The sequence below is a fragment of the Grampus griseus genome (assembly GCF_964374135.1).
Source record: "Grampus griseus genome assembly, chromosome: 10".
Classification (NCBI taxonomy): Eukaryota; Metazoa; Chordata; class Mammalia; order Artiodactyla; family Delphinidae; genus Grampus; species Grampus griseus.
In genome coordinates, this window is record NC_139004.1 from 17,557,641 (window position 1) to 17,584,578 (window position 26,938).

Here is a 26,938-nt window from a genome sequence, read left to right on the forward strand (position 1 = left end):
CGGCAGGCGGACTCTCAACCACCGCGCCACCAGGGAAGCCCGAGATTTTACTTTTTTAAATGTGGATGTGTGTATTAAAGTTATAGGGACTTTGCATGAGGTCTTTTAAAAAATTAATACTTTGACCATTTTGGAGCTGGAAAACATGATTGGGGTGACCTAATCTACTCACTCCTTTTGCTTGGTTACAAAGTATGAACCACATCAGATGGTGATCATTCTGCTCCTTATGTAATTCCTAGGAAATCAAACCACAGTCTTCTTTAATGATTCATCCATCCCAGGACTCAACAACCCAGACAGCTGGAATTTTTTTTTATGTATACCTTGAAGCTTGAAGTCATTCCACATTTTTTTTTCCCGTTTTCCACAGAGTTTGAAAGCTCCTTAGTCTAATAATCCCTAATATACTTGAATGTAATTATTAAATGATCTTGAACCTAATTTTTTTAAAGGTAAGCAATCTTAAACATTTAGCATTTCTCATGTTTTCCTTTCCACTCTATCTTTTGTGTATTTCAGTATATGAATTAATAATCATAATTGAAATTATTACAAAGCTTCATAGTTTACAAAACAGTTTTACATCCATTATGTCTTGTATTTGGTCCTCCCAAGAACATTGTGATAAACAGGGAGACGAGGGTTTCATACGTTTACATGGGGAAGGAAGAAATCTATGGGGAGGAAGTTATGCTAATGTGCAATGAAGGGTCAGACAGAACAGGAGAGGAATGTGAGGGCATGAAATATGTGATGTCTACGTATTTCAGTGGCCAAGCTATGTAAGATAGATGGATCTGCCTAGAATACTTTACGTTATCTGATTCACGAATTTTCCTAGCAAAGTCAAAACCTCTCATTTTTTGCAGACTCTTGCCTGGTCGAATCCCATCCTGACCAAGTTGGCACACAGATACTCAACATACCAGGTGTGCACACAGGCTTTTACAAATGAAATCAGTGGGTTATTCACACTGTGGCTACCAATTGCTCTTTGGTCATCCCCTCTTTCCCTCCAGTTTTCTGTACTCTTCTTGACTGTCTGCTTCATTGCCCACTTGGTAGGCAGTGGAAAACGGAGAGCTCAAACACAGCCGTCCATTAAAAGCTTGGGGATAGAGTTGGCTCCGTTAAAAGTTAAAGTAGACCTCAGAGAAGTCATTCCCCCATCACTCCCTCTTTTCTCTGGCCACTGCTGAATATGACTTAAAAGCTGGAGATTTGGGGTTGCAATTGAAAATCAGAATTATTTGTAAAGTTTCTGACTGAAGAATGAGTCGATTAACTCAGCCCCAGAATGTTTAAAGTCTTGGAACTTCCTTAAGCTGTGATGGCCGTTGTGAGACAGTCAGGGCTGAGAAATAGAAGCTCAGGGCTTCTCTCCCCAGTGAGGTGGCTGCCAGATGACACTGTGCTCTGAGCTTGTCCTCTTTGCCTCTGTTCTGCTTGTCTCCAGCATGTAGAGCAAGAAAACTTAGAAGGCTATTAGGGTTTCATGAGTCAGATACCCAATGGCAACAATTTTCCCCACTCCCCAATCCCACAAAGAAAACAGCCTCTTTTTGAAATTGGAAACTTTAAGGGAAGATTTATGAACCTTCCGGTTTATGAAACCATCTGGTGCTTTGGAGTTTGCAGGCTGGTTGCTTTGACAGTTCAAAGTATGGAATGGCCCCCCACTCCCCCTTCTCGAATAGTTCAATTTAGTCTTTACATTGATACCTAAGAGGCTAGTCTTTTAAATTTATTGGACAACTTGTAAAAATCAGTAAGATTTAGAAGAATATACCTGTGACTTTTTAAGGGCATTTTTACTGTTTGTTACATGCTGCATTAAGGAGTCCAGTTGGTGAACTCTGAGTTTCCCCTCTGCTTAGCTTCGTTGCAGGAGCACTGTGTAATTTTGGTTTTGTTTTGACAGTTGGTGACCTTTGACTCCTCTCAGCAAAATGTTTAGGCTGAGGAGGACTGAAAAGAGCTTTCAGATGGGATATTTCCAACCTCTTTCAAGCTAGAGCAATCTTCCCCTTAGCATAGCAAACCCTTATATAGAAATGGTTTTCAGCCTCTATAGAGTGTTCTGGTGGAACAAATTAGATCAAAGCCTCGCTTAATATGTTTGAAAAATGCACATCCGCATTGCAGAGCAAAAAACATGTTATGGAAATCAATAATATCATATTCAAGCAGCTCTAACTTCAAAGTAACTCCTATGTGTGTTCTCAATTTCAAAAGAAAATGGAGAAAATGAGAACAGGGTGCATACGTTTTCTCTGCTTAATTCTATTTGTAACTGAGCTGAGATCTCAACTGTCTCTCTACTGTTATTTGACGGCCCCCCAAGGACTCTGGGCGTAGGGCAATCTGCTCATTAATTGCCTGCACCTGTGATAATCTTGCACACGTAGGTTACAAGAGTGACAAACTTTCTTCCACCCCATGCTTTTGGAATGCAAATTATTTATACTTTATTGGAGCAATAGCAATTTAGGGAAGAAAACAGAAACAGGGGTAATGTGAATTGGCCCTTTAGATTCTTTTATTCCCAGAAAATTGGTTGTATTGATAGTTTTTTTTTTCTGTTGTTACAGTATTTGTTGAATACCCATTGTATGGCTGGCTGCCATTCTCTTAGGTACAATATAATTATATCTTTAAATTGTACAACTTTTTAGGGATAGGACTTTTTTGCATGTTGACATGCTTTATAGTAACATTAGAACATGTAGTCTTATGTGTGCATCTATGCATGCATGTAAATGATTTAGTGTATTATATCAATACTTACTTGACACATGTATCATGTGTACATTATCTGATTGCTAGAAACTAAATATTAAACATATTGTGATGGAAGGGTTGTATAAAATGAACTCTGCTGACAACTTTTTTTCTTCCTGTGTTCTTTCCTGAAGTGGTGATGGTGAACTATAATATTGTGGAAGTCCATGTTCAGGATGTAAAGCTCAAAACAAGAGACTCAGAAATCTTAAATCTTGAGGTGTGATCTGTTCCTTAACTTTGCCTTAACCTGTTGGACATCATGTCAGAGGTTAGGCAAGGCAGTATTTTTCCTTCCATAACAGTAGCTCTTACTTTGCTTCTAAACCTCTGGTAAATCTACTTGTTTGCATCCTTTTTCCAGCACAGTGTTAACATGTCAAAGTTCATATGACAGACTGAGATGAAAACTGAATTGTGGGTCTTAAATAATACTACACAGTCATTTATTTAGAAAATGGAGAGACTCCAGATTGACCAGATACGATACACTGATCTTTGTCTAAATTGGTTCTGGACGTGACTCATCTGTGACTGAATCTTGGTTACCAGACCTGCATTTCATTTCTACTTAGACTCCAAAAGTGCTTCAAAGATTTTGATCAGGTACTTTTGAATTTACTTTTAGATAATCCCCTTAGTTATAGTTTATAGACTAAGGGGTGCCTCCCAACTCTTTGCAGAATGAAATTGCATCCCCTATGATGGTTCCTTCTTATACTGCTCAGTAACTGGTTTAGAAAAGCAGGCTGACTTGGGCTGCTTTCTTTCCTACTGTTTTGTAGTTGGTAGAAGAGAAAAGGGCCCTGTAAGCGTTGTTGAGTGAATACACAGATAGAGGCTCAAGATTTTAGAGTCACCTTTCACTCACTCACTCCTCCTTTACCATCTTCATATCCCATCTCTTGCCAGTTCTCTCAGGCATTTCCTCCAGAGAGCAGGTATTTCCACCCAACTCTCATGTCAAGTGCACTGAAAATATTTTTGAGTTTTGACAGATGTATCAACTTCAGTTTTTCTAACTAGCAGCATGAAATAAACTCTGTTCTGGGGATTACTGACTTTAAGTCTGCCGACTGGGTTTGATCAATGGTTGCCATCACTTTTTAGAAAAGCACATTTGAAAACATCACATGATGTGAGTCTCAATTGCAAAGTTTGGGGAACCCTCAGAATCCAGCTGTTGTCCTAACTCAGAGATTTAGAAAATCTCTGAAACTATATATATATATACAATTTTATTTACTGTTTTATATAGATACATCTAATTTATATATATAACCTGTTATATATGTGTATATATATATATATAAATTGCAAAGGTTATTTGTGTTAAAAACTTTTTATCAAGAAAGAACAAAAGAAATTCTGTTCAGTCTTTCATGTTAGTATGTTTGGTCTTTCCTCTTAAGCTTCTGACTCAAGTTCTAGTTTTCACCCTAAATTGAGTAAAATCCAGACAAAGTTTGTTACTCTTCCCCAGCTTACTAAATACATCATCATGGAGTCTTCTTCATGTGTTTTCTGACCTCTAAATTTCACCAGAGCAAACCCACAGTTTGCCTCAAAACCATCACAAGCGTCTGCCAGCCTTGACCTCTTGATCATTTGTTTGGGATTTTTATACTAACCACGCATTTCTGCGTAAGTGAGCACACATATCCATGCTCTTCTGCAATATTATGGTAAAAGCCTCGGTCAGTGGTTTTCACAGGGGTTGGGGAAGCTGTATTTTTAGTATTAGAGTGACCCCTGGGTCCTGGGTAAAATGCAGATTGCAGAAAAGAAGACATGACCAACCCAGGAACTTTGGACTTTGGCCCAGAAATATATCTTGATGGGTCTCTGGCTGAATTTCCACAGCGATTCTTAGCACAATAAAACTGACAACCGTTTCTCAAATGTTTACACTGTAGTTTCTTAACAACATGTGAACACAATTGAAGCATTGAGAGATAATCTTTGGATTCTCAAAGTTCACAGACATTTGTCTGACCTTGAAAAATGCTATAGGCAAGGAATTTGGAATTCTGAACCTGGAATAACTGAATTAAATGAGATAATGTATGTGAAGATTTTCTGTTAACTTGTAACTGCCAGACTGATGTTGGTCATTGGTATTTACAGTTTGATTATTTTCTTTAGCTTCTATGGAATAAGATTCAGTTTAGGTCAGGTTATTTGGTTTATGTGTGTGTCACAGTGAACCATAAATCGAATAGGGCTCAGAATAACTGATTCTGTTCTTGCTTCGGTATACCAGATATCTGTTGGTTCTACATTCCTTTCACCCCTACTTCTGGGGAGCATTTCTCTCTCTCCCTCTCTTTGTCTCTCTCTCTCACTCTCTTTTTCTTTTAGAAATTATCTATTCCCCACCCAAGTGTATGCTTTGGGGGTGGGGCTGGCCCTATTATCTTATTCCATGGATGGCCAGCTGTCTTGATCTGACCAATCAGAATTCACTATGATCCACTGATGGTGGGTTTGTGAGTAGTGCTAGCTTAACTATACTCAACTTTGGAACTTTGCTAGAACTCCTGGGGGGAGTAATCTTATAGCTTCTAGTAGTTGTATTTTCTATCCTGTGGGGACAGCCTGTCTGAGAATGAGGTCAACCTGGAGGAAAGCAGAGGGATGGAGAAAAGAGATACATTCCTGTTGACGAAGGTCAGACTCCTGCATCCAGTGCTCCAGCTCAGTTCCATTGAACTTCTAGCTATGCGGTCCAAAGAACATCTCCATCTTTTTGTCTGTTTAATTTGTTTCAGAGAAGCTTCTGTTACTAGCAACGGAATGTTCTGGTTTATTCCCACTAAGTAGTTGTGTTACCTTGAACTTGCCACATGACTTTTCTCAGGTTCAGTGTTTCCATGTGTAAAGTTAAATTGTATCATTTAGAGATCAAACAGAAAGCAAAGAGCACACTGAAATGAGAATACTTCAGGAGTGTTTGTTTATCAAGTTATGGGTGTTGGGTAGTATTAGATGAGCTGTTATCACCCTAGGTCCAAAAAGATAAGAGGAGGGGGAATCTCTGGAACCTGAATGGAGCCTTGCAGAGGAGGATACCTTGAAGAAGCTGTGACTTGTATCTGGGGCAAACTTAAGAGGGGGGAGCTGGGGGAATAAGTTCACTGCTCTCATTCTCCTTCCTTCCATCCATCTCCTGCCAGGGCTTCCCTTTCGTTGATCCTAACAGGAAGACAGAGGGTAAGGGGGACTGTTGATGTGGTCCATAGGAGTCGCCCCACACAGGCCGAAAGCAGGATGGAGAAGGCAGAGAGTGTATCCGGAGGGGGCAAAGAGAAGGCATCTGTCATGGCAGACAATCTTGGACTTGTCTTCCAGTTCTAAAATTCAATGAGAATCGATGAAAGTTTCGAATGAGGTGACCTTGGGATCAGTTTGGATTTATGTACATGTATGAATGAGAAAAGAAGAGTGAAATCTTAAAATTTGTTTTCCCCCCCTTTTTTCTGCACATTTAACATTCTGGTTCGTTAAGAACATGAATAATTTGGCCAATGCCTTTTTACTGTTTCAAATGACATGGCACAAAGGGTTAGCTAATTTACTAGTTAAATTAGATAATGCATTTATTCAAATTATTCTTGAAAGCTTCTTTCAGTAATTAGAGTGAGACTTTATCTGAGTGTCAATTTTGAAAATAAAAAGTACTTTTGTATGCAATGGAGCTATATGGCTTTAACTTACTCAACAAGCATGTACTTGGGGAAAAAAAAGGCAGACTCACAGATGTGGAGAACAAACTAGTGGTTACTGGTGGGTGGGTAGGGCTATATGGGATGGGGGAGTGGGGTGTACAAACTATTGGATGTAAGATAGGCTCAAGGATGTATTGTACAGCATGGGGAATGTAGCCAATATTTTGTAATGGCTATAAATAGAAAGTAACCTTTAAAAGTTGTATAAAATTTTTTTTAAAAAGCAGAAAGCAGACAAAAAAAGTATTTTTTGCAAAATAGTCACTAAACTCAGGCCTGGCGTCTCATTTGGTTTCTCCACTGAAGAAATAGCAATTTGTTTCAATCCTGGATGAAAAGCTGACCCTGTGAGACTTCTTGCAAGACCATAAAGTATGTATAAAACCACGTATACCATTCTTTGTGGGTGATTTAAGGAATGTTCAAGAGTAACTTTTTTCTCTATGTAATTTTTTCCCCACTGATTTAATTGCTGAGTAAGATGTGACTCCATTGTAATGGCACAATAGTATATTCAGAGAGAAAATAATAATTTTGCATAATGATATGCAGGTCTTACAAATTTAGAAGATGCCTGTTCGATTCCTGATAAATACGGAGTGTAAATGTACGCATGTTAACCTGTAATATAGAAAGGCCACCCTCCTCTCTGGTGGTAGTGGTGGTCTGTCTCTAGTGAAAGAAATAGGACAGGCTCTTTCTGTCCTGGGATGGTTCTCCTGTGCCCTGTCCTCCAAGGGGGTCAGCATGTGGCCAACTCCACCTGCAGGTACCTTGTGCGTGGGTCAACCGCAGTTCTACAGCCTGCCCAAGAACTTTGTCTTGGCCACTGTGCAAACTGTGCAGTGTCTCAAGACTTTATTCAATCCCAAAGGGTTTCACCATGAAGGTTTAACCCACAGCAGTAAAAATGGACTCACTGGAAAAGAACGCAAGCCCATGGCCTTGATTGTCCTCATAAATTTAAGTGACAAATCTCACCAAACTGATTGAGATATAGTCTCAAGTAACACTTTTTTATTGGCTGCCAACATGTAAAGGCAGACCATTCATGATCTGGAGGACTCACTGTAGGCTCTTTCCACGTAGTGCCAGTGCTCTGTCACACCACATTCATTTCCGTTTGCATTGGTGGGCCACAGTCTTTGCTCACAATGGAAGAGTTCAGAGATAAGAGATTTGACCCAGAAAAAAATTCAACTCGCATCACTTGTGAGAAGCATGAAATTTCATTTGACTCTAAAATTGGCCGTTTTCATTTTTTTGAGTTTCTGTTATGCTCTAGGCAGTGTTAAGAGATGTGTAATGTAATATACGTTGTCACACTTACATTTTTATTCACACGACCATACATGGCAGGGATGAATATCCTTATTTTATAGCTAGAGAACTTCTTTCTCTCTTGCTTTCCTTATCCCTCCTCTCTCTCCCTCTCTCTCTCTCTCTCTCTCTCTCTCTGTCTCTCTGTATCTCTCTCTCTCTCTCTATCAATATATATGGTTGTAAATTTTAACCATTCTTTTTCCTAAATCTTTTACAGATTTGTCCATTTCTTTCCTGACCCTCTACCACAGATTGACCCATCATTCTCCTGGATAATCAGCAGTCCCCTAACTAACATCCCTGGGATCTCCTTTTGCCCCCTCTAATACAGGCTCTGTTCCTCCCTAGACTTTGCTTTAAAAATACGAGTATAATGTGTTTCTGCTCCTTAAACCCTTGGATGGCTTCCCCTTGTCCTTAGAATAAAGTCCACTCTCCTGGCGCAGTGTTCCTGGGTCTCTCCTAGATCTGACCCTTGCCTGGGCTTCGGCCTCACTCTTGCCCTGTCCTCACTCTTCTCTCTCCAGTCCAGCTGCACCAAACCTTATCAGTTCCCTGAGTGCACCATGATCCTCCACTGTTTTGCCGGCTCTTGTTTTCCTTTGCCTAGAATGCTTCTTCCTGTAATTTCCTCAGCTTTCTCCCACGTATCCCTTAGATTTTTAGCTTCTGTGTCAATTCCTTGGATAGTGACTCCTAACCCTTCAGACTAGGTTCCCTGCTGTCTGCTCCCACAGTGCCCATCCTTCCCCTTTCAGCGTCTCTTCAAGATTGCAATTACTTGTTCAAATATCTGTCTTTTCCTCTAGAATATAATCTCAGTGAAATCATTGACCTTACCTGTCTTACTTATCAAGGTATTTTCATCCTATAATGGCAGACCTGGCACTGAGTAAACATTCAGTAAACAGCTGTTGAATACATAAAATTTTTTAAGAAAACAGAAAACCTGAGATGTTGAATCACCTACCTGTGGTGGCACCCGGATTAGAACCCATGTGTGTTTAACAAGATAGTTCAGCTTTCCCTCCATTTTTCTGCTACCCAGTGGAAGGGCCAATGTGACTGGAAAAGTTCATTCATGCTGTTTCCTGTTTTCTGCCCTAGGAACAGTATTTTGGATTTAGTTTTAAATATCGGAAGGTTCTAAGTTCTTTGCGATAATAGAACATATACTTTAAAATAGTATTTTGAAAACTACAGATAACTGCTTAGTGATATATCTGCGTGTTTTGAAAAGTTATATAATCTAGACCCCTCCTGTGAAACCCATCATAAACTACTTTTAATTTTCATCTTGGATTTTATGTTAAAATTTAAAGGACATTTTTTATCGTCTTCTAATCTTTCTTAAGTAAAGTTTTCCCTGAAAGACTGCTTATAACTCACAGTATTACTTGGGTATTTACTTTTGCATATGCAATACCAAGAGGAAAGAGGTCAGATGCTGCCACAAAGCTGTGTTTGTTTCTGTCTATAAGGAGGAGAACTTCATTTGTTGGCAAGCATTTGGCATGTGGAAGGTGAGTCTGGTTCCTGTTTGTCAGTAGTTAGTTAATCTGTGAACTTTATTAATTCCCAGTCCAAACAGTGGTGAGTAATAGAAGTGCAAACCTTGGCTCTGGTTTTGTTTAGCTTATTTCTACTGATACTTATAAACACCTCTTTGGTTGTTAGCAATTTACAAAGATTACAGATTGCCTGAAACCAAAGGTAATGAGCAATGTAGACACATCCCTTCATTCCTCCTTCCAGGCATCTCTAATGAGATGAGAATTTACTGAAGACAGAAACAAATATCTATGGCTGGCTTGTGGTGGGAGAATAGGCATCTACGTTTACTTTCAATATTAAGGAGTCATTGGTATTTGGTATGTGCTGCCTGGCAGTTACCTGCTTCTAACTGGTGCCAGTTCTACCCTGGAGGGAGGTTTGGGGACAGAGAGGCTTTCTGGAATCCCATGAACCCTGCTTTCTTATTGATGAAAGTTTGAAAAACAGTAGATCGTTGCAGAGATCTTTGCTTTCCAACGTAACTTGAATATTAGTGGAATTTATTTATTTTTCTTGTTACCTGCATCCATTTTGTAACTTTCCATGGATACTCCAGGATTTCCAAATTAATTTAGTCACCCGTGCTGTAGAATTTGTGGTGTCTGTTGTGGAACGGTAGCAGTGACAATCTTTGAAGGTTTGTTTGTTGTTTGAGAGTGAAGAATATTCAGCCCAATGTCACTGTTCTTTGTTTGCTTAAAAAACCGACCAGTTATGGTTGCATTTGGTTTGTAAACATGAGTGAGCTTAGAGCTATCTTCAAGCTCTCCCTAACTCATAGGGAAGAGTTAGGTAATGACTGCAGAACTAGGCATTGGGAAATACAGCAAAGTTTCAAATGACTCATAAATGTAGAAGAAAATTTTCTGTTGTAGTTCACCTGAAAGATGAACTTGGTTTTGAGTACTAAAATGGAATATTAAACTTTTGAGGTACTCAGTGAGATTTTCTAAAACAAAAAAAAACTTTGTAAGATATTTTTTCTTCCATTAATTTATGTCTTTTGCAATTTTAGAACTTTTGCAATTTTAGAATTCTTCGGGGGAAAAAACCCCACTGGAAGTGACAATTTCACTAAGCAGTCAAGAATTCGTTTTCAAATGAATAAAATATTGCATGTGATGCTCTTTACCGAGACTCTTGGTATGTTTCACAATTCAGTTCTCAAAAAAGTGAAATTGCTTTTCTAAACCAGGTGAAAATTCTAAGTTGTGAATCCCAATTGCCTGGAACAAGGTCCCACTGTGTTTCTACTGCATTGGGATTCTTCACATTCTTAATTTGTTTGGTGGACAAAATGATGTTCATCATATATGTTACTCGTAAGAATAATCAGATGAGTGCTCCCTGCAATAGACAACTTTGTTTTTGAACCAAATCTGCCCCTTGTGGAAATCTGACAGTGAAGAGGCAGAAGAACAAAGGGGGTGTGTGAGTTGACTGGGAAGAGTATAACTGGAGCAGTAAAGTTACTCGTTTCTCATTTTTTATGACAGTGATTGTAGTGAGGTGCTCTCAGTATATTCTCCCGTGGATTTAGAAATGAGGAATTTGTATGCTGCCACATCCGGGGCAACTTTTTATTGCTTACTACCACCATCTGAAACAGAAGATCTACAATTCTTAGGCAGGAGTGGCAATAAAAGTCACCACTAGATTCCTGAATATTATTTAGGTTCTAATTAGATAGCATATTTTCTGCCATAGCTTTGTAAATGCCTCATTGGTTGCAAATTTATTTTGAGCTCAGGTGGACATTTTATCAAGAAATCATTCATTTCTGCCTAAATGCTTTTGTATGACAGATCAGTGCTTCAAATGAAATCACAAGCAGCACTTTTAACAAATCCTAATGGTCAGCTTACATTTAATGATAAATGGGACAGTGCCTTAAACTTTTCCAAACCATTCCATTTCGTGCTAATTGGTAGAAAGCAAAGTGAATTTGGGATAACTGAGAACAGCCTTTGGATGGCTCAGACACTGAGAAAATACTGTGGCTGGGATCATCTTATTTTAAAGACATTTTTGTCTACATCACTCGTGCTGTAATGCATTAATTTGTTATGTTTAAATATATGCTTGTAAATACTTTTTCTTCATACAACATTGCAGTATTTAGTCCATGGGATACAAATAAGTGGAACACATATTTTCTACCCTAACAGGCTCTGTAGTCTTCTTGAGAAAACAGGACATACAATGAGAAAACAAACAAACAAAAAACTTCACAGAATGTTCTTAATGATCTTAGATTTGAAAGAGACTTTATGGCCTTTCAAATCAAGGTCCTCTGCAATGTCTTTCATGGAATGGGTGGCACACATGGACCTTTATGTAAGTGATCCTCACTTAGTTAACTCCCCTCCTGTAGGGATGCCCTCTGTTCTCCTCTAAACATATGTCTTGGTGTCCCCAGGTGGCTGAATAGTGACCCCAGGACAGGGGGCCCTCGGCAGCCAGCCCATCACAGCTCCCTCCAAGTGAGTTAACGCTCACCCAGAGACAGTTTTGTTGGTCCTCATACCTGTTAATGCCCATGGTGTGTGCTATTATAATTATATAATGTAATGAAGTACTATACAAGTCAATGACGTGATAAGAGAGCTATTTCAATAAAAATGAAAATCAATTACTTTGGTATAACCCTTAAGTCTAAAAACATTACTATCCAATGAGGAATGAACTACAAAATGTAAACAGTTAAAAAATTAAAGCTTAGGCATCTGTACTCAGATTTTTTTCCAACGTCTTTATACTATTTTACCTTAAAGAAATTGAATCTAGTAATTACGGGTGATGTGTAAAAAGCTTGATTTTTGGAAAAAAAGGGGGGAGATATTGGAAACTCTACTCACTGAGCATAGCCAGTAGAGGCCACAGTCACATATGAAGAGAAGCATTAGAAAATAAATGTGTTTGAAGGACTTTTTCATTTAACAAAGAAACTACCAGTGTTGATCCTTTGGTTAAGAGGGATTCTACCACTGACTGTAGCTTCCTCTCGGATAACCATAACGTTCATTTGCAAAGTTAAGGCTCTGATAACTTCTGCAGAAAAGAAAGTCTCAATTGCTTGACTCAGTGTTTCACAGACTTTTTGGAATTCATAGCTCTTTTCTGATTCACATTTTGGGGAATTATAATTCCAAAGTAAAAATTTCAGTTCTCTACTATTCTGTACTATTTGTGAAATATCAGCAGTGTTAAAAGCTATGCTGTGCTCTGTGGGGAAGAAAAGGACAAATCAGACATAACCTTCACTCTCAGGGAGCTTACTATCTAATGTGAAAAAAACACATGCATCATTAATTGTAAATATACTGAGGCTGATACAAATATGATAAGATACATACAAAAACATTAATTGTATATGTAGAGAAACTGGAGTACAGAGAGGTTTAAATATTTTACCCAAATTTAGGCAGTGTAGCATGGACTAGAAGCCTGATACATCTGAGTCCAAATCTAATATTCTTTGCAGTTTAATAGCATAGTACCAAACATACTCATAAAGTCTTACAAATAGAAAGTAAGCTTCCATAGTTTCCAGCTAAATTTGTTATTTTTAACTCTGAAATGAATTATAAAAATAATTTTATCACTGACTTGGATCCCCTATTTTGTTTTCTGGAGTATGGAATAATAACGTATAAGAAGTGATGTGTACCCTTTTAAAATATGCTTCATTTTAAGTACTTAATTTTTTTAGCGTTCTTCAATAAGCCAGACTCCCCCCGCTCCTCCCTATATTGGGATAGATTTCCACCCACCTGGCCTGGAGAGATGGCCAGTTTGTTGGGGTCTCACTGAAATACACAGAATGCCATATATTACTAAGACAGATAAAGCCTCATCTCCCATTTTATAATATCAAGGAGTAGCACAAGTGAGTTTTTACTGAAAAAACATATTTCTGGAAAACCTTCTAATAGTTTGTTCCAATTTATTAGATTAAAAGACCAGAGAAGAGAATACAGATAGTTTTTTTAACCCTCTATCTAATATGTTTAGAGAACATACTTTATTGAAATGGTATTCTTAGATAATAAGCATAATGGTTATTTGCTGAAATGGCTAATCTTGGACAATAAACTTATACTGTATCACAATATCAGTTTTTCCTTTTTCCTTACCATGGTAAGATTCCTTACAAGAGACAGAAACAGAACGATTAAAGAAAAAAACATCTAAAACATTTTTTACAGCAGATACTAAAGTAATCCTTTCTTTCTTTTTAAATTTATTTCTACTTATTTTTATTATTTAAAAATTTTTATGAATCGTTAAGTCTTTTATATCTGGCTTAGATTTTTATTTATTTATTTTTGAAATGTTAGCTCAGAGCAAACAGATAATAACGTATATTTTAAATCAGTGTTTTTATTTTCTAAAACTGGAGGATACAAAAGTCCCTTTAAAGTTTTGAAATGACACACTTGAATATTTCAGTATTTCATAACTTTTCCTTTTGACCTTTTTTCTGTTTATCTGACAATGGTGCTTTATTTTGCAGATCTGTTTGGTTTTAAAATATAATCCCAGTGCCTGAAGCATAAAGCATATCTCCTTATTTCCTGGAAGTGAAATCTGAGAAATGCCTGAATAATGGGCAGTTTTAGAGTAGTAGGCTTGGTGTGTCAAAAGCATGGCTTTGAGTGAGTGAGCTCGTTCAGAGAGCAGCTGAAAGCTGAATGTTCCTAACAGTCCATTTTGCCTGGAGTAATAGGTATGTAGTTGAGGGTGTGTAAAATAATTTAGGGTCACATTGTGAAGGGACTTGTGTGACATGTTGATAAATTTGGATTGTATCCTTAAGGAATGGTGAACGTTGAAGGAAGTGTGAAGTTAGAGAAAATTTTTGGAAGAATATTAAAGCAAAAGATTTTTTTTTCTACTATATCTGCCAGGCAAGCACAGTCTAACGTATTATCTACAGACTATGAAGTTTTTGGTTGTAAACCAGACATCTAAACTACCGTTGCCTTAGGTGTATCTACTGTGCCTGCTGAGAATAAAAAAGGAGAAAAGAAAACTGCGTATAGCTTTTCTTGTATTTTAATTGTTCATTTTAAAAGTAAAGCAACTGCTTTAAAGTGGTACATTTGGAGAGTTATTTCACTGAAGCAGATTGTTATGCTCTGAGACATTTCTCCTCCTTTCAAAGATTTCCGTTGCTTTCTCTGCATGAGAGCCCAAGAGAGTATTAAGAAGATTAAGAAGAAGGTTTAAAACAACCTGTTAAGTGGGTTTAAAATATTATATAATACAACCTGGAGAAAAGCAAAGACCAGGAGGCTGCTTGCAGTGCAAGTGTGGAGAGTCAGGGAGGCTGGAAGTGAGGGATCAATACAGGGAGGCCACATGGAGAGGTTCAAAAGATGTTTGGGTAGAACTGGCAGATTTGGATGGTTGTAAACTGATTCCAGTTTGTGATTTGGGCAACAAACTGGATGGTGAGAGAAGACGACTAGTCAGATGAAAGAGACGTGAGGTCAGTGACTTGAAAGTAGACTGCTCGGGTTTCTGTTACCAGCCTAAGTAGTCTAAAGCGTTTCTGTCTTTCAAAGGGAGTTTGAAAGTTTCAAAGGGAGAAAAGATCTCCATACTTACCAAGACTATGGGTCCAGCAAGGGTTATAATTCCTGCTTTCTGCTGAAGCTGCCTAATGGGAGTTGTAGTGTAGTACATGCCAACAAATGAGCGAATGAATGCTCACTCTTCCACTCTTATTTGGCCAAGGTAAAGCAACCCAGGAGTATACTTGTGTTTTATTGTCATGTGTTTGGTTATTTACTGGTATTTATTATTTTGGTGGCTTTTAATATATATAGTATAATATAAGAGATATGGTTACCCTATAGGTGTATTCAAATCCATGTAGTAATATGCCTGATATATTGCGTTTTTACCAAAGAAAGTAATTATGTATCTAATTCTGGCTTTCTTACAAAGGCAAATTCCTGTATCTCACTGTAAGAAATGTTTCTCTGAAGGATGTTGAAGACACATATATGTCTATATAGTTGGTTGTGAGTGATGGAAGAAATGAAGTTAGTAAATATCCATAATATCATCTACCAGAAATTCGGCATTCATTGTAAATTGGACAATATTATTATACATTATTATTGAAATGAAATGAAACATGTGAGATGAATGAGTTATGTTTATAAGGCACAACCACTTCGTAGGTGATACATTTGTAACAGTATTTTATTATGTGTTTCCTGATGTGAGGAAATATAAATTGAGATGTAGTGTTCGGAGGTGGTTTAAATTTCAGAAGGATAAGTGAAATAGAATTTTTGATTGAGATGAATACATTAAATTGTTTGGTTTTACATTTGAATTTTCTCTATATATAGACTTCATAATAGGACTTCAAATACATAAAGGGAACCATTCAATAAGCTAGAGTTAGGAATTCATTTTAAATATTTAATGATTTAATTAAGTTTTATTAGTGTGATGTTCTTTGCAGATTAAAAATTGACAAGGGTCTCATATGTTTTCTTTTTTTTTCCATTTTGGATACTATCTTGGCTAGGTTTGTTCTGTATTTTTATAAACAGTGATAAATGCTGATTTCTTAAAATAATTTTTTTCACAGCGACTGAAATTGCCAAGAAAAAAATAGTAAACAATTGTGAAGCGTTAAAATCCACAAAATTTACTTATTGCATTGCTCTTTTGATTTAAAAAACGTTACGTTATACTGTCTGTCTAGAGAAAATTTGATTTGCTTTGCTCTTTATAGTAAGAGTTTTTGCCAAAGTACAACAACCGCTCATAGCCTACCTCTCAGGCCAGGTGCAAATGATACTTGATATTGCACTGGATCTTGGGGCATGGGTGAGAGTAAGGCAAAATGGTGGTCGAGCAAACAACAGTGAAGAAGAGGAAAGAGTAAATTACATGAGTTATACCACTGTCAACAGTGTGTTCACTATGGGAGGTGGGTAGGGAGTGGAGGTACCCCAAGTTTATATCTCAGAATTATGCAGGTACTCTTAGTGTATTGGTTATGGATTTATCATAAAAAGTAGAGGGAGACTTTGGCCATATGCATTTCTACGGTCCTTCTTATTCCTATTTCACCTATATTAATTGACCTAAGAATCTATGCCAATGTAGCTCGGGATAACGTAATGGCTTGAGAAATTTTACTGACAAGAGGAGGGAAAAGGAAGGGAGTCTAGGTTGTAATATTCATGCAGCAGGCAGTTGACCCTGGGTAACAGAAAACAGGATTCTCCTGACTTTCCTGATAAACTCCCTGCCCTTTGTCCCAGTTGTGATCAATAGTAAAAAGTTACCTTCAAATGTGCTTCTGAAGGAAAAATAAAATATGTTTTAGAGGTAATAGATGTAGATAGTTGTTAACTATCCTCTTTCCTTTTAGAGAAACGAACACCATTATCCAAATTCACACTTACTTTTGTCAGACTTTTCAAAAATTCAGGACCACAGGCTACAAGTAGGTAGAAAGTTATGCTGAAAACAGTCTTGTGTCCTGTTGAAAGTTAGAATGCTTATTACTAAAGGTAAGAACTGAGCTTCCCATTATGGCAGTCACTAGCCACATGTGGTTATTAACATTTAAGTTTAATTAAAGTTAAATAACTAAAATGTTCATCCTTTCGATAGCCACATGTGGCTTGTGGCTGCCATACTGGACAGTGCAAAAACACTTCCATCATCACAGAAAGTTCTTTGTACAGAGTGATAAAATCAACTTTCCCTCAAAATCCATTGGTGAGAACTAGTGATATGGGCCACCTAGAGGCAAGGCTTTCTAATAGCAACTATATCTTACAGAAGAAGAAGGCATTGAGAAAATGCAACAGTTTTTCAGTAGTTGAGAAACTGCGAAATAAATATGAATTTTATAGGGAAAAATTACCAAATGGTCAAGGGACACTTTTGTGAATTATTAAACTAATTGCATTTCCTCATCTTGAGCGTACGTATATTGTTTTCTACCTTTTTTTAGGAATTGGTTTTCACAATGTAATTTGATAATCTCTAAGAACCAATTAATATGTTTATCTTCATGTCATACTTTGAACCTCTTTATGCTTTACAAATTAAAAACCATCCAATAGGACAACCTCATTTTTACTGACTTTACATAAAATATTTTAGATTCATGGGAAATTTAAATAAAAATGATTACATATTTTTGTGTAGGCTTTTTATTTTATAGATGAAATAGTGATACTCTTTGTTACTAGAAATTTTTTCCTGTGGTTTTAAGTATGATTTAATTTAGAAGAATAGAATTTATATAAAATTAGGATCACATGTAGTACATAGAGTGAAGTACACTTGCAAAGGAGTATCCCTTATAGTTATATACAAAGAGCTGTTGGCAGAACTCTCATAGAATTATCTCTTGTATATCAGCTCGCAAGTTAAAAGATAAACCCCAATGATCCATACTCAAAAGCTGCATGTTATATGCATATGAATATTGTAATTGGATATCCAGTGCATATACATACAAGCATACTTTCCCTTATTAAACCTGGTACTTGGGAACACAAAAAATGATGGTCCAGGGTTACCACTATGTCTAAATTCATTTTGACTACTTTCTTCTATTACTCTCTATATAGCTCCATTTCGATCTGTATCTCATCTCATCTCTACTTGTACATCCATCTATCTGTCTATCATCATCTATCATCTATTATCATCTATCTATACTTATTGACAATCTTCACTTTGCACAGTAGTGTGGGATTGTAAAAATGACTTTGAAAACTGAACATGAAGAAAGGAATTTTAATAATAAGAAAACTCATGTTTCTTGGTGATCTGTATAATTTATTGTTAAAATATTAAAAACTCTCTTACTTTTAGTCATAAATGTGTGATGAAAAAGCATTAAAATGTTTGTTTATTTAGTGTTTTATAATTTAAAAGAGAAATATTGATAATTAAAGTGCTTTATTTCTTTGTGAAAACGTATCAAGAATAGTTTGAACCTTCTTAGTTCACATTGTCTTGTTCTCATTATGTAACTTAGGGTAGGGAGTGAGTATCTTCTAGGCCATAGCAAATTGCCCTACTGCTTTCTAAGTTTGGATCATCTTCCAACATTTTATCCTTTGTGCTTTCAATGTCGTGAAACTGAGAGTTCTTTTCATATGAATTTATTTTTACTGATGTCACTTTCTCTGGAACATCTTCATCCCAACCATTTTCCTTGTTTATGTTGGTAAGTTCTCTTTTACTAAGTTTTTATGGCTGCATGTCCAGAGTCTCTTGAATGGTGGCAGAGTCAACATTCCCATGGTCAGCTATTTATGTAAGATTCTAATTTAACCTCCAGTGTTAGCCCTTTTCATTTCTTTGCTGTACTTTCATCTTTGTTGGCCATTTCCCTCTTGATTATCCTTTCTGTAAAATGTTATGTGGGATTTTCACTGGAAGACAAGGCAGCAACACAATGACATGTCTTTCTGTTTGTGCATGCACTGAATCAGAGATGCACAGTGACCAATCAATCACCAACAGACTTTGAAAGAAGTGCCCTGATTGGTCCTGGGATAGGATGCACACCCATTCTTTACATCGAGGTTTGTGGACTGAAGAGCTAGCAGCGAAGTTTATACTCTAAGCAATTGCTCTCATTTGATAGATTGTGGTAACTGAAATTTGAACCATGTTGTTGGAGACTGATATAATTTCACTTAACCATAATAACTGAAGTTTGTGTATATTGGAATCATGCAGACAAGGACTGCTTCTGTGTGTGTTTTCCTTTTATGGAATCCTCTCTCTGGTCCTCAGATCATTTCCCATTCTCTGCTGTCCTTGCTACTGCTACATTCCACATAAAAAACACTTGGAGGCCTTTATTTACTCTCCTATAATGCGTCTATGATATAAGTTGGGGAAAGTTCAAAGAAAATAAATATCATCATTGAGATAAATCCATAAAACATTTACCTCTGGAAATTGGATGTTGCATTGAATTAGAGGAAGATAAAGAATACTGCTCGTTGCAGGGAGAGCCACACTCAAGTGAATCTATACAATCTGTTGACGTGAAAGCATTCAAATTTTAGAGTAAATTGTTCATTACTTGAGATAGAAAGTAAACTTGAGACTAGTTAATTACTAGGTTTGTGAAAGAGCAACGCTGATGTTTACAAATAAATTAGATGTGACTTTGGTGTGCACACAAAACAAACTAAAATGATTTTAATCTATACTGTAATGGATAAGGTTTTCCCTTGAGTTATCTTTAGTAGAATCTAGATTCGTGCTTTTCAAACTTTAAAATGCATTCGAATCACCGGGTTTTTTTTTTTTGTTTTGTTTTTAAATTAAAACACTGATTCTTTGGTGAAGTGGGGTCTGAGATTTTGTATTTGTAACTAACTCCCACGAAATGCTAATGCTGCTACCAAACACTGAGTATCAAAGATCCAGAGCTACCTAGATTCTGCTGAAAGCCAATGGCTTGAGCAAATAAAAGTTTCCCTTATTTAAAATTGCTTTATTTGGCTATTTTCCACTTCCATGAAAGGAAAATATGTGCTTGTTAAAAACAACTTTGGACCCTCTCTATCTCTCAAACTTCTGTCTTGTGTTTCCCCCTTTCTTCTAGTATCCTCTGTAAGATTCATCTTTCTTTACTCCTGTATCATCACCTTCCATTCATTCACCAGCTCACCAAATTTGGCTTTAACCTGGATCTAAACTGTCTGAAAAAGACTTTTTAAATACAGTAGGGACCTGTGTATGTTCAACTGTATGATGTGTGCGTAAGGTCTGGTAATGTTGAGCTACTTCATGAAATTCTCCCCTCCTCTGGTTTCTGGAACATCACTTCTCTTATTTCTTCTGCAGCTTTTCTGATGCTACCTTCTCTGTCTCTTGCATGAGCGCCTCTGTTTGTCCAGTTCTTCAATGTTGGTCTCCCTACGGATCCATCTTTCTTCGAACTGACCAGCTGTTCCTTGCTCATCACTTCCCCCATGGCTCTGATTCCCATGTATAAATAGTGACTCCTAAGTTTCAGTCTTTCTACCTCCAAGACTGTCATTGTTCCTCTCCCATAATGACCTTGGGCAAGTTTCTTAACTATTCTTATCCTTATTTTCTACCTCCTAATGTTCTTGTGGGGATTAAAAAATTTACTACTTGTAAACTGCCTGAAAGAGTGCCTAACATCTTGTAAGGGTGTAAAAAAATATAAGCTATTATGCATTTTTTGAGATTTTGAGAAAAAAGAGACTTTCTCTTCTTTTACACGGTATGTCACAGAATTTAGGAATATACCTAACTGCTTTGAATAATAATCATCATGAGATTGCTCTGATAATATTTCCCGTTTCTCTGCATTGCAGAGGAGCAGGCTACAGTAAATATATCAATTTGAATTTCTCCAGGATGGGACTTTCTGTTTTGACCCTAATGCACTTAGTGACAGTTGATTTAATGGAGGCATCCAGTGTATGGATAGGACATATTTCCTTGTTCACGTTTTTGGTTGTCAATATCTCTCTCCATTTAAAGCCATGCTAAGTACAACCGTAAGTTTTTTTCAAGGATTGCATTATCTGTCAAGAATTTGCCTTTATAGGTGGAATTTTTGAAACTTACTCACCTTTGGAATATATTTGAACTGATTTTGAGTTTACTATTCTATTCGCTGACATTAATAAAAATTTAACATTATCCTAAGACGTAGCCTAAAGAATTTTGGCATGAGAAATGACCTTGATAACCAATTTATAAATAAATAATGTATTTTGTGCATTTAATTCAACATACATTTATGAAATATTTATGAAGGATCACTATTTGAATTTAAGTCTTGCTGGTCCCAAATTTTTCATGAGAAGGAGATAAATATGTGTATAAATAGTTATGGTCAGTTGTGTTAATTTCTATGGTAAATGTAAGTAAAAGCTACTCTAGTAACCCAAAGGAGAGAACAGCTAATTTGTCATGAGAAAAGTCATGAGAATTTTCAAAAAGTAAGTGAAATTGCATCTGGAGAAGCTCTCCAGGAGTGGAAGGAGGAAAGAACTCCAGGTTGGAGAAGAGAAAATACAAAGAAAGGCATTTAAACCTAAAAGGGCACTGCAGTTTGGGGGAAAGATGATAGATTCTGTAGGCTCACTCCTATCTTAGTGGGGTCCAGGCAGAAGCAGCAAAGGAGCCCTAGCCACACCTTTTCACTTGCTACCTATAGTCGTGTCCCTACTATGAGTGGACTTCTAGGAAGACACATGGACACTTGAGCCTAGGAGTGAACCCTCCACTGCCCATCTGTCCCAGAGAAGCCTCCTCACATGGCCTTGGGAGAGGGCTTAGGGCCCTTTAGTCAGAAAATTTCAGGGTTTCAGGGGTTCAGGTCTAGAAAGATGAAGGCAAATATCCTGAGAAGGAACATCCTCTTGGTCCTAGGGAAGAAGGCCAGACCAGGGCTTTCTACAGCCACATCCAGGTCAGAGGTCCTGTGCCAGGTCTGAGGATGGAGCTCAAGTTCCTTATGGCTCATAGACAGGTTGCTTGGAGGTGGCTGAGTATGGAGGATGAAACTGGACATTCGGATTAGAAGCAACTGAGATTAGATTTTTTAAAAATCTAATGGCCATTGTCTCTGAGAATGTAATTTGTGTATCAGATTTTATTATGTAGGATCAAAAAGTTAAACCAGAAGAATAATAATAGAGTTTATGACATGGTTGTGAATGAATTTTGATTGGTAGTATTACTTATTTTCTTTTTGTTTTACATCTTTATTAGAGATGTAAATGTATAATTGCTTTACAGTGGTGTGTTAGTTTCTGCTTTATAACAAAGTGAATCAGTTATACATATACATATGTTCCCATATCTCTTCCCTCTTGCGTCTCCCTCCCTCCCACCCTCCCTATCCCACCCCTCCAGGCTGTCACAAAGCACCGAGCTGATCTCCCTGTGCCAGAAACTATACTTAAGCCAGAAGTTATGTTAGGTATAATTAAATCTTTTTTCTCTCCAAATTTGATTGTTGCTAACAGTTTTAAGCTCACAGTGATTCCAAAAAAAAAAGTAAGCATAGCCTATTAGATACTGATAATAACAGCAAATCAAAGAATTGTGATTACATTGGGCCTTTTAATTGTGCTGGGAGTAGCCTTTATTATAACTCATATATACTGAAGCTATTCTATATGTGTAATGTAAGAGTGCTTATATTTCCTAAATATTAAACTTCATACTCACAAGTAAGGCCTACCAAATACCTAACTAAAACTTTCCATCAAGGTTAATGTTGTGATTAAAGAAATATATAGCCTTAGGGTAACCACATTCCAAGAGTTTTTCTTTTCTTTCTTTCTTTCTCTCTCTTTTTTTTTTTTACCGATTACAATGTTTCATTTAATAATTCTGATTTATATCTCAAAGTATTCTTTATCATAGAACATGATTCAGATTTACAATGAATCTACTATGTCTGCTAAGAAATCCTGTGACTAATGACACAATAAGGGAATGAAATGGAAAAAAAATAAAGTGGGTAAAGCTGGAACTGGAGAAAAAGAAGAGAACAAAAAGAAATGTAAAAGCTGTATGTGTTGGATAAAGTGCTGGGTGGTAAGGTGATAACTGTCAGTTGCCTCTTTATGAACATTTGCCGTATGTGTACACCTCTCTACATTTTACAGATGGGCCTAATATTAAGACAGGGTACCAATTTTTCTATAAAGCTTCCACTTCCTGGGGACAGTGGGTATTAAGAAATTAATAATTAGAACCCATTTATTTTGCTAGAGGAAATTTAGTGGAGAAGAGATACATGGGGTGTGGCAGGAAAAAAGTCACTTTTCTCAGCAAAAGACATTTTAATCTCAGGGCATTTTCTAGAATAATCAATGCTATTAAAAAGCAGGCAGCTGTAGCATCCTATAAAAACAAAATGAAATGAGTTTAATTGATCAGTAGAGATTCAAAATCTTTAGTGTTAGGTAGATGAAACATCCAGATGCCGGATAAAAACCAGCTTTGTTAAATTGGCCAGCTATTTTGGCATTATGTAAGATAAAAGTCTTAATTGTATAAAGATTGTTAGACAACATCAGATTTTTTTTTCTGCTAAATTGATGAATACTACCTAGATGACTGGCTGAAACATTAAAACTTCAGTTAAAAAAAGTAGTGATTTTGCTTTTCAAGTATACAAAAAGTTTAAATTATTTTCTATTGGGGTCATTCTGTTTTTAATTGGTTGGGAGATATTATATAAAAACTAAAGAAAAAAAAAAAAGAAAAAAGCCACCGAGAACAACACAGATTTCTCTAGCAATGTGTTAATATTTTACAATTATAGAGTTCTCTGCATTTTTCAATGCTTCCATATATATTTTCTCATTTAATTCCCCAAATATTTTGAAATTCAAATTATTATGTTTTCCGATTTAGGGATGAAGAAAATGAGTCCCTGAGAGGTTAATTGGCAGATTGTTACGATAATCCCCACCCCCCATTGTTCACACCTCCCTGTGTTATTCCCTTATGGCATCCCCTTCTACTCTGACTGAGCTTAGTCATATGATTGCTTTGGCCAAGGGAACCATAGCAAATGTGGCGCAAACAGAGGCTTGGCAAGTGCTCGTGCATTGCATTTGCCCCTTCTTCCTGCTGGGAATCCATCTGCCACGAGGTGAAGAGGCCTGGGCTGGCCTCCTGGAGGCCCGGATGAGGCCGTCAACCAGCCCCAGCAAGCCAGCCAAAGGGGTAAAACCAACCAGTTAACCCACAGAATCATGTACTACTCAGCGATTGTTGTTTTAAGGCACTACATTTGGGGGTAATTTGTCAAACAGCAAACACTAACTTGTAAACCTAGCATCGGAAGGTGGTAGAGGCAGGACCAAAAACCCAGATTTTGGTGGTTCAATTTCAGTGCTCTTGGGGAATGCCACGAAGAAGTGGGTATTTTACTCAGATGTTGGAAAAAATGGGTCTAAAGGATCTTAAAAATTGAAAAGGGAGAAATGAAATCCTTTTACAGTGCTAACAGAGGCTTTACTTTTAGTTTATTTTTACAGAATTCTTTTATCTTTTCAGCTAAATGCTATTATCTACAAGCACTTTTTTTTTTCTCCCCTACTCTTAGTTGCTCTGAAGTCTCTGGCATCATAGTACGCGCCTTTTATTATGGGTTAAATTTTCTAGTGAAAATGTAAGATAAAACCATTCAGGTTTATTCATTTATTGTCTTGACATATTTATAATTCATGGCATATGTATTTTACCTTATACAGGCCTATGGAGTTGAATAAAATAACCAAGGTAGTATGAAGTAACGTTTTTTATTTTCAGAACTTCCTCTGCAGTGGTTTTGCGCACTCACATCAGGAGTTCACAACTGCTTAACAAGAAAACATTATTTTTGCTGCTGTTGTTTTACACGACACCCACATATTGTGCAGTGTAGAGTATCCCAATGAAAACAAACGTCCATTTTTACAACATTTATTGTCTTTGTAGTTGCTTTGTATTGTCTTTGAATTTCCTTTAACTCTTCATCAGGTTTCTTCTGTTTTTTTGGTACCAAGGTTGATCATTTTCAGGCCCAAAATGATTTTTAAAAAATTAAGATTTCATTTGAAACGGGGATGGTGCAGGGGGTAAGACAATGGCTTTTCAAGGGAGGCGGGCAGCAACTTTGAAGTGCAGAGCTGTAGCCATGGCTTTAGAATGCCCCACTTGGAAAAAAAAAATCCAGCAGAAAAGTAAACATTTTGACAAGGATCTAGACATCAATTGGACCTTATCCAATATTAAACAGAAACACATGCTTTGTTCAAGGCATTTGCAGAAACAAAACCATCCTGCCTTCTTTAATTAATTTTTTTTTGTTTAAAGTTCAGTCTTCTATTTATGCTATGTCATGGCTAAAGGAGGCCATGAAACTGGAAACAAAGGCAAATTCTTTCAACTAAAGCTGAAACCCTCCCACTCTCCCCTCCCCAGAGCCTTTATTCATGACCTCAAGACCTGTTCTCCCACCCTGCCCTAACTTACCCCTCCACGTGATACTGTAAACGCACTTTACTCAAGTATTAATTATAAGTGCCAATAAAAAGGAAGCTAAACATACACCCATTCCTTTGAGGAAAATGCTATGAGTCAATCCTTTTTTTGTTTGTTTTATTTCCCACCTTATCTGAGCTGTACCTGCTGGTGCTGGATGTTTCCACTTCTGGAAACGGGAGTCAGCTTCTTCCTCTGAACTAAAACTTTGAAACGTTACCTCACATAACAGTACCAGGAGAGGGTGTCCATGCTGCTTCTGGACCATACAGTCCACGAATTTGAAGGACTGGGATATATTAAGTAGCATAGACAACAACGTAAAACCAGATAGTCACGAGGCTTTGTCAATCCAGTGGGATAAACTAGCAGCAAACCAAAGCAAATGGCCCCCCAAATCCAGAATATTTTTGGTTTTTTAGTAGGAATGGTACAATTGGTTAATTAAGTAAAACTTTCACTTTTCCACTCATTATACTGATGTGAATTCAGTGCCTTTCTTGTTTTATTAAAAACACAACTTCGGAGCATTTGTAGAGTGTAGGTACGATGAAGCGCAGACAGTGTTTTGGCCAGATTTCTTTAAAGGTCATTTATTTTCTAATCACTGTAAAATAATCCTCTGAGTAAGGCGGTTTTACATATTAAATTTTGCAACTACCTTTTTATAAAATTTAAAGGCAGTACAATAGAAGAACATCTGTATTTAATATTTCTTTAAAATCACAATTGTAACTGCTGTTTCCAAGGCCACCCACCTGAGGGGTAGGGAGGCACAGTGTAGTCATAAAAGCGTCTCTAGACCTGAATGGTCACTCCACGGCTTATGCTCACCAGTTGGCTTCCTGGAAGGGGTTTGAGCTCCTATCCTTCTTCTTCCAGGAAATGGTCTCTCAGATGAAGGTAGAACTAAGAAAGGTGGGAGGCGGGGGTCATAAATATTCTCCCACTAAGAACACCTTTTGTTGCTTAGGACTGGTCTGTGTTGCTCCTTCATTGCTGTGTCATTTGTATTGCTATTGTTGATATCATCTGTTGGATACCATTGGCTACAGTGGAGAGCCCACTCTATCATTAACACAGGGCTGTGGGCTGAAACACTCCTTCATCGTGTTACCTGAGCTTACACTCCATCATTTTCCGTGTCCTCTGTTGTTCGGTTGGGGGGGGGGGGCTCTTTCTCACAGCACCTTGAGGGCCACATCTCACCAATCACCATTCCTCAGAAAAATTAAAACTTCATTCTCCCTCTGTGTATCAGACTTAGACTTCAGCTTAAATTCCTCATCCATTCACTCCATTTTCAGGACTCCCATTCCAATTTATTAATTGCCGCGTATGGCAAGTTAATGGAAGCTTTACCCAAAATTAAGAAAATCCTGAAAATATTGGATCATTCAGACTAGTTGTTACCAAACCAAGCTATTCTGGGGTGCACAAAGATTTCCGTGGAGTATGCTCACGTGGAGAGTTTTAAGGGGAACAATTTTCAGACTCTC